General features: G+C 49.7%; 1 long non-coding RNA gene across 1 annotated transcript; it reads right to left on the bottom strand.

Moving 5' to 3' along the window:
- Positions 1–2,487: 2,487 nt before the first annotated feature.
- LOC115067547 lies at positions 2,488–3,512 on the bottom strand. The gene is made up of 3 exons (XR_003846948.1): positions 3,390–3,512; positions 2,986–3,139; positions 2,488–2,704 (listed from the first exon to the last, which is right to left on the bottom strand). It is a non-coding gene; the product is annotated as an uncharacterized LOC115067547 (long non-coding RNA).
- Positions 3,513–6,691: the final 3,179 nt, after the last annotated feature.

A 6,691-nucleotide genomic window follows, 5' to 3' on the forward strand; every position in this document is an offset into this window, starting at 1 on the left:
TGTTTGGCATTTTCAGCTTCTGGTTCCCACCTGAAAGTTGACTCAGTCTCCTCCTCTCATGGGAGACAAGGAACACTGAGGGGGAGGCGGTTCCCAGGGCACCAGACCCCTCCAGAATCTGCTCCCATGGCAGTGAGTCAGCTGACACTTGTCCTCAGTGTCCAAGGCCTCCACACGATCCCATGGAAACATTAGACTGGAGGTGAAGGAGGTGGCAGCCCGCATGACCTCCCTGGAGGTGGATCATGCACAGTATGGAAAGGATCACCTTCAAATTAATGCACCCTAAACTCTCTCTTCTTCAAATCCTCTTAGTACCTTCATCTTTTCCTGGGCAGTGAGGGATTCTCTAGGAACTGGTATGTGAACTGGATGGGGATGTCCTCACCCTCTTCTGCATTGCACATTGAGTGTGTCCTGGAGCAACTTTTAATTTGGTCCGTGTGTTTGAGCACTAGTGTGTGTTGGGTTCACCATACAAGGGTTCTAAGTAGGCAAAGTGCTTGATGTGGCCTCTGTCTTGAAGAAACAAGGAAGCAGATGGAGTGGATGGGCAGAGAAGATACAGGCTATCGAAGACTGGGTACAGTTACCTGCAAACTTATGATGCTCAAGCTCAGGGTACACTGTCCACTAGGCATTTACACTGCAAGGGGAGAAAACCTCACCTAAACCCTCAAGGGAATTAATGGCTCATGTTACTGGTGAATCCAGCACTGGCTGCAGGTAAGGTTTGATCCAGTCATTGAAACGACGTCCTCTGGGATTCTCCTGGTTCTGCTGCAGGATTTATTCTAGCCTAGTGTCCTAGTTTCATTTTGTGTTGCTGTGATTAAATACCCTGACAAAAAGCAGCTTAAAGGAGAAAGCTCACAATTCCAGGTCATGGACTATCACAGCAGGGAAGTTGAGGCAGCAAACATAAAACAGCTGATCACATCTCATCTACAGTCGAGCAGAGAGAGCTCAGTGCAAGTGTGCTCACTTGCTTGTGTTTAGCTCAACTTCTCTACTTTTACACAGTCCAGGACCCCCTGCCTAGAGAATGGTGCTGCCCACAGTGGGCTGTGTCTTCTTACATCGATTAACTTCATTAAGACAACCCCTACCCTGGGAATGTCCACAGGCCAGCCCAATGTAGACAGCCCCTCACTGAGACTCTCTTCCCCATTGACTCTAGGTTGTGTCAAGTTGACAACTAATGTTAACCATCAATTCCCTGACCATTTCGTTCACTCCCACTTCAAGTTCACCCTGGAGGAGAGCAACCCCTTCCTGAGCACCTTTTCCATAAGTCAGAGGGACATTCCATTCAAGGAACCCTGAGACACACTCTGATTAGACCCATTAACTCACTAAAGTTGCTGTAGCAATCTCTGAGGACCAGGGACACATCATGCTTTCAATGTCTTAGGTGCAGTTTCCTGATTCTGCCCAGTTGAAGGAAACTGGGGGAAAGGAATGGACAGTATGAAGTGCAGAGGAAGCAGTTGGAAACCCACCTGTCAGGGATCGAGCTGTTTGCCTCTAACATCAGGTCTTAGTGAAGAAGGACCCAGGTCTGAACCCTTGAAGCCCAAGCTCTTTCTACACTCCTGTCTCCCTCATGGGTCCTCCACAGCCCAGCAGCCTAGTCAGAGACACAGAAGGCTCAAATGCAAGTCATGATAGAGGACAGGAGACATAAGGTGCTCTCGATGGTCCAGGCTGGACCCAGTCCTCGAGCGTCAGGCTAAGGAATCTATTCATCTTGTAGGACCTGGAAGTGATAGGCAGGTTTCCTCAGGGATTTGAAGGGATGGGTTCCAGGTATGGAGGGAGTACTAGGATGCTGGGCAAATACATAGGAGTTGGGCAGATCTTAGAGGGGCTAGGTAGGAACACTGGTGGTACTGGAGGCTGTTGATGAGTGGCCCTAGGCACCAGGCATATTGATTTATGACAACATCTGTCCTCGCCATCCTGCTGTAAGCTGGGTGTCATTTCCACCTGTAAGCAGATAAGAAAATGTGCGTTACAGTGGCCAGAGGGATTGAGCAACCACTGACTTGTGTTGAGCCCTCCATCCTCAAAGCTACACCAGGTCTCAGGGGCTACATGGCTTGTCTGATGTTCTTCCTGGTGCTTCCTGGTGTCAAGGGCTGGCTGGGAGGCTGTGCAGTGCTGCCCCATCTCTTCACATTCATCCTGCACCGAATGCCAGTGGCTGGGCCTAGAAGATCTTTGTTTCCATTTAGACTCTGTCACAAGCCCATCTGTGTGCCTTGGTGACTTGCCTGGGATCCTCCCCAGAAGTTCCAGGTCTTTACCACCCATCCAATGAGCCTGGGCCTTCAAGCACCATTAGTGTGTGGGATGTCAGGGGACAGTGGCAACCTGGCTCAGGTGGGCTCCTCCCCCTTCTGCTAGCTTCTCAGGCTTGGCTCCCCTCCCCCTCTACACAATCACAGCCTGAGTGGGGTGTGTGTGTGTGCGTGTGTGTGTGTGTATGTGTGTGTAAGTACCTTTATCCAGCTGATGCCTCCCTAATCTCCCTGTGACCACACTGCCCCTGACATTTCACAGGCTACACATGCTCGAAGGCGTTGGTTGTCCCCTGTGGACCCTTAATTGGGAAGCATCCTGGGTCCATCTCCTGTCCCACATCCTGGTCCAGCTTCCAAAGTCTTGGCATCTCTCCTCTGAACGCCGGCCGCTCACCAGCCTAAGTGGATACAAATATTTTCCCACACACTCATACCGGATCTAGAGTGTTCTGTCCCGGAAAATTGGAGAATTGTGGTCAAATTGAGGACATGCCATCCCTCTCTCGAATTCCCGACCAAAGTCCTCCCAGGATGTCACCAAACCTCAGGCTGGCTGAGTTCCGCCCCCGCTCCCATCGCCAGCCTCTACAGCTTCAGGCCCAAGGCGTTCAAAAGCCGGCTCCCCTCCCTGCCTGGTCACATGCTGAAACACCTGCCCGCCTTGGCACAGGTGCCTCACCAGAGAGGTACCCTGTGGGGACGAGTTGTGTTTGTTCTCTCTGAAGTTGCAGGCTGTTTTGCGGCGCGCCAGGCTCCTCTGGGTACATCGCCTTTGCTCTGCAGTGAAGGTCTCCCTCGGTTATATAAACGCAAAGTGGGGCATTTTTGTGGTCCTGGGAGAAAAGTATAAAGACGCTTCTCTGAGTGACTTTAATCACCACCTTACCTTGTGGATGCGGTTGTTTCTGGACAGGAAGTGGGTGACTCCGGGTTAAATGAGTATGGTGATGGGCGTCTTCCTGCTTTCCAGGAGCCTGCTTCTAGATCTCCCTGTGGCCTTGAGTGCTCTGGTCCTGGCCTGGCTGTGGCTTTAACAGGAGGAGTAGGTAGCATCTCTGCTTGCTGCAGTCACAGGAGGCTCACCTTGCTGAACTGGGTGGGGCTCACACATCAGCTAGCAGGAGCCTCTCCCGGGCTCAGTAGCCCACCCTGCCATTGGGGTGTGCTCCTTCCCCTCTGCTCCGTCCCCAGTTGGGCTCCTCCCCCATGTACCCTCAGTACTTTTCTTCAGCTGAGTTTCTCCCTCTCTGCACTCTTCCCCCAACTGAGCTCCTCCCTCCTTCCCCTCCTCAGCTCGGCTCGCCCCCGCCCCGCCCCCGTACTCCTCCCCAGCTGGGCTCCTCCCCTGTAGTCCTCCCCCAGCTGGGTTTCTCCTCCTCTACCCTCCCCAGTCGGGCTCTTCCCCTTGCTCCCTCCCAGGAGGAGCCTGGACTGGGTTTTTGCTGTTATTTTCTGCCGTAACTTCAAGCCTTTGCTTGGGCACTGCCCTCTGGCACAGACAAGGACTTTGAGTGTGGTGGAACCCTGCGGCTATTGTGTGAAAAGTCTTTCACGGTTAAACATGGCCCTTCCTCAGTGAAGCTCTGTCTTGAGTTCCGCCATTTTACAGAGGTTCCAGAAGCTTCTCAGCACTTCCAGGCTGTGTTGCTGGAAACATGAAGGGGGTGGGTTAGAAGAAAGGGCTGGGCCAGCTGGCAGCGGAGGAGGAACCTGAATAGGGGCCACTGCCTGCTTCTGACAGCTGTCTGTTTCCAGCCCACCCAGCTGCCTGTCCCTATCTGTCCTGTCACCCTGACCAGGCTGTCTCCAGGGCCTCTTGTGTGAGTCCCTCCTGCAACTTTGCTCCCCGGCACTGCCTTATCCACAGGGGAGCCAGGGATGAGCTTGCTGTCCTACAGAAACCCTCTGAAGACATTCCAGGCCGGCTAGCTTCAAAACTCCTCACCACCACCCTCAAATACTTCCCACACTCGCTGCTGTTGCTGTCCCAGGGCCTTTGCAGTTGTGATTCCCGGGCCTGGAGATCCTCCTGGGCATCAAAGGGCTGCTTCTCAGCAGCCAACCCAAACCTAGTATTTTTAGAACAGCCCACTTGTCAGGGTATTATCGATCACTGTTCAACAAGTGTGTATAGGGGGGGTCCTCTGGGGTCCTAGCTACAGCACACAGCAGTGGGCAAAGAGAAACACTGCCCTGGGAGGCAGAGTGCATTTGGTGGTTCCAGAGAGAAAGAGAGAAATACAGTATGTTAGTGATTTGTACAAGGGAGAAAAAGTGGGTGAGGAGCGGGTAGTGTGCAGGTGAGGTGAGAAGGCGGCCACAGCCAGTCCTCCAACTCCATGGAGGTTCACATCTATGGGTTCAGTCGACTGCAGTCAAAAGTCCTTTTTAACAATCACACCTTCACTGTAACATGCTCAGAGTTTTTAAGTTATTCTCTAAGCAACATCATCTAACAACAACTGGATTAACATTTACATTGTATCAGGTATTTCGTGTAGTCTAGAGATGGGGCTGGAAGATGAACTATCTCCCACAGGCTCCTGTGTTTGAACACTTGGTCCCCAGCTAGTGACACTGTTTATTTGCTGGAGGAAGTAGGTCATTGGGGGTGGGTCTTGAAGTTTTATGGTCTGGTCCCATTTCCCATCTGTCTACTCTCTGCTTCCTGACTGTGATGCAGTGAGACCAGCTGCCTCACATTCTGGTGGCTGTTGCCTTTCCCACCATGATGGCTTGTATTCTTTTGAACTGTGAGCCAAAATAACTGCTTCCTCTGTAAGTTGCTTCTTGTCAGCCAATACATGGTCCATGTGAATATTATACCTTTTTCTATGAAGACCTGCATTCCTTGTGGAGTCCCTTAAGGTCTCTCTGGGTTGGGCAAGGTGCTCAGGTCATGGGAATCCATCTCTGAGGGGCCATGGGCTGTTTGAGTCAGAGTTTTTGGTAGCAAGCACCAGCTCAGAGCACCTGAAAGATATTGTCTTCATCTGTGCATCTATAACAAAATACCCAAGACTGGAAATTTTATAAGGATTAGAAATTTATGTCTTATAGTTCTGGAGGCTGGGAAGTTCTAGGCCAAGGTACCCATAGATTTGGTGTCTGGAGAGGACCGCTCTCCTCTTCCAAGATGGCGCCTGTTGTCCTGTCCTGTGGATGGGGAGGAATGCTGTGTTCCTACAGAGCAGAAGGGTAAGGGAGCCAAACACTGGATAAAGCCCCCCCCTTTTGTCATTTGTTGCTTTTGACTTTTTGTGTGTGTGTGGTGCTGGGGAGCAAACCCAGGCCCTTGAGGATTTCTTTTTACATTTTATTTTGTATGCATACGTGTGTATGTGTGTGAGTGTACACATGCTACATCACGTTTGTGGGCTTGAGGACAACTTGCAGTGGCTGAGCCATCTTGGTGACCGGCCTTCAGAATTCTAACAAGAACTCTACCACTTAGTATAATCGTGTAACTTTTTTTCATATCTTCATTGTATATAGTGATGGGTGACATAAGCCTGTATATCATGAACATTGACCTATTCAACCCCAATACCTTCCCTTCTCCCTCCATCTCCCACAATTCTCCCTTCCCCGTCTTGCTTCAACTCTCATGTCATATATGCATATATAACATTATTTCATATATGTAATTTTATGTACCCACATAAAATCCAAGATTCACAAACAAATGAAAACGTGCAAATTTGTCTTTCTGAGTCCTGACTTACTTCACTTAGTATGCTGATTTCCAGCGTCATCCATTTCCCTTAAAACAGCGTCACTGTGTTCTTCCTTATGGCTGAGTAAAAGTCAGTTGTGTCTATAAACCACATTTTCTGTATCCATTCATCTGTTGACACTCAGGCTGACTCTGACTTGGTTGCCATGAATACTACTGCAATGAACAGGTGTGCATATCCATGGGGTGTGTTGCCTTAGAGACCTTTGAACATATACCCCAGGAGTGGTATAACTGGATCATGTGGTAGTCTATTTTCAGCTTTCTGTGGAATCTCCATGCTGATTTCCATAGTGACAGGACTAATTTACACTCCCACCAGGCGTGTACAAGGGTCCCTTTTCCCTCCACCCTCACTAGCATTTGTGTTCTTGATGATAGCCATTCTGATGGGTGACTGTAGTTTTAATCTGTGTTTCCCTAATGGAAAAGGATGATGTACATATTTTCATATGTTCACAGGCCCTTTGTACTTCTTTCCAGAATGATATATTTATGTATTATCCCATTTTTTGATCGGAATTTTTTGGCATTTAGTTTTCTGAGTTCTTTATATATTCTAGATATTAATCCTGTGCCAGACATTTGGCTAGAAAAATCTTCTCCCATCCTATCGACTGCTTCTTCATTCGATTAATGTCTCCTTTGT

Source organism: Nannospalax galili, unplaced genomic scaffold (genome assembly GCF_000622305.1).
Source record: "Nannospalax galili isolate Female #2095 unplaced genomic scaffold, S.galili_v1.0 scaffold1206, whole genome shotgun sequence".
NCBI lineage: Eukaryota > Metazoa > Chordata > Mammalia > Rodentia > Spalacidae > Nannospalax > Nannospalax galili.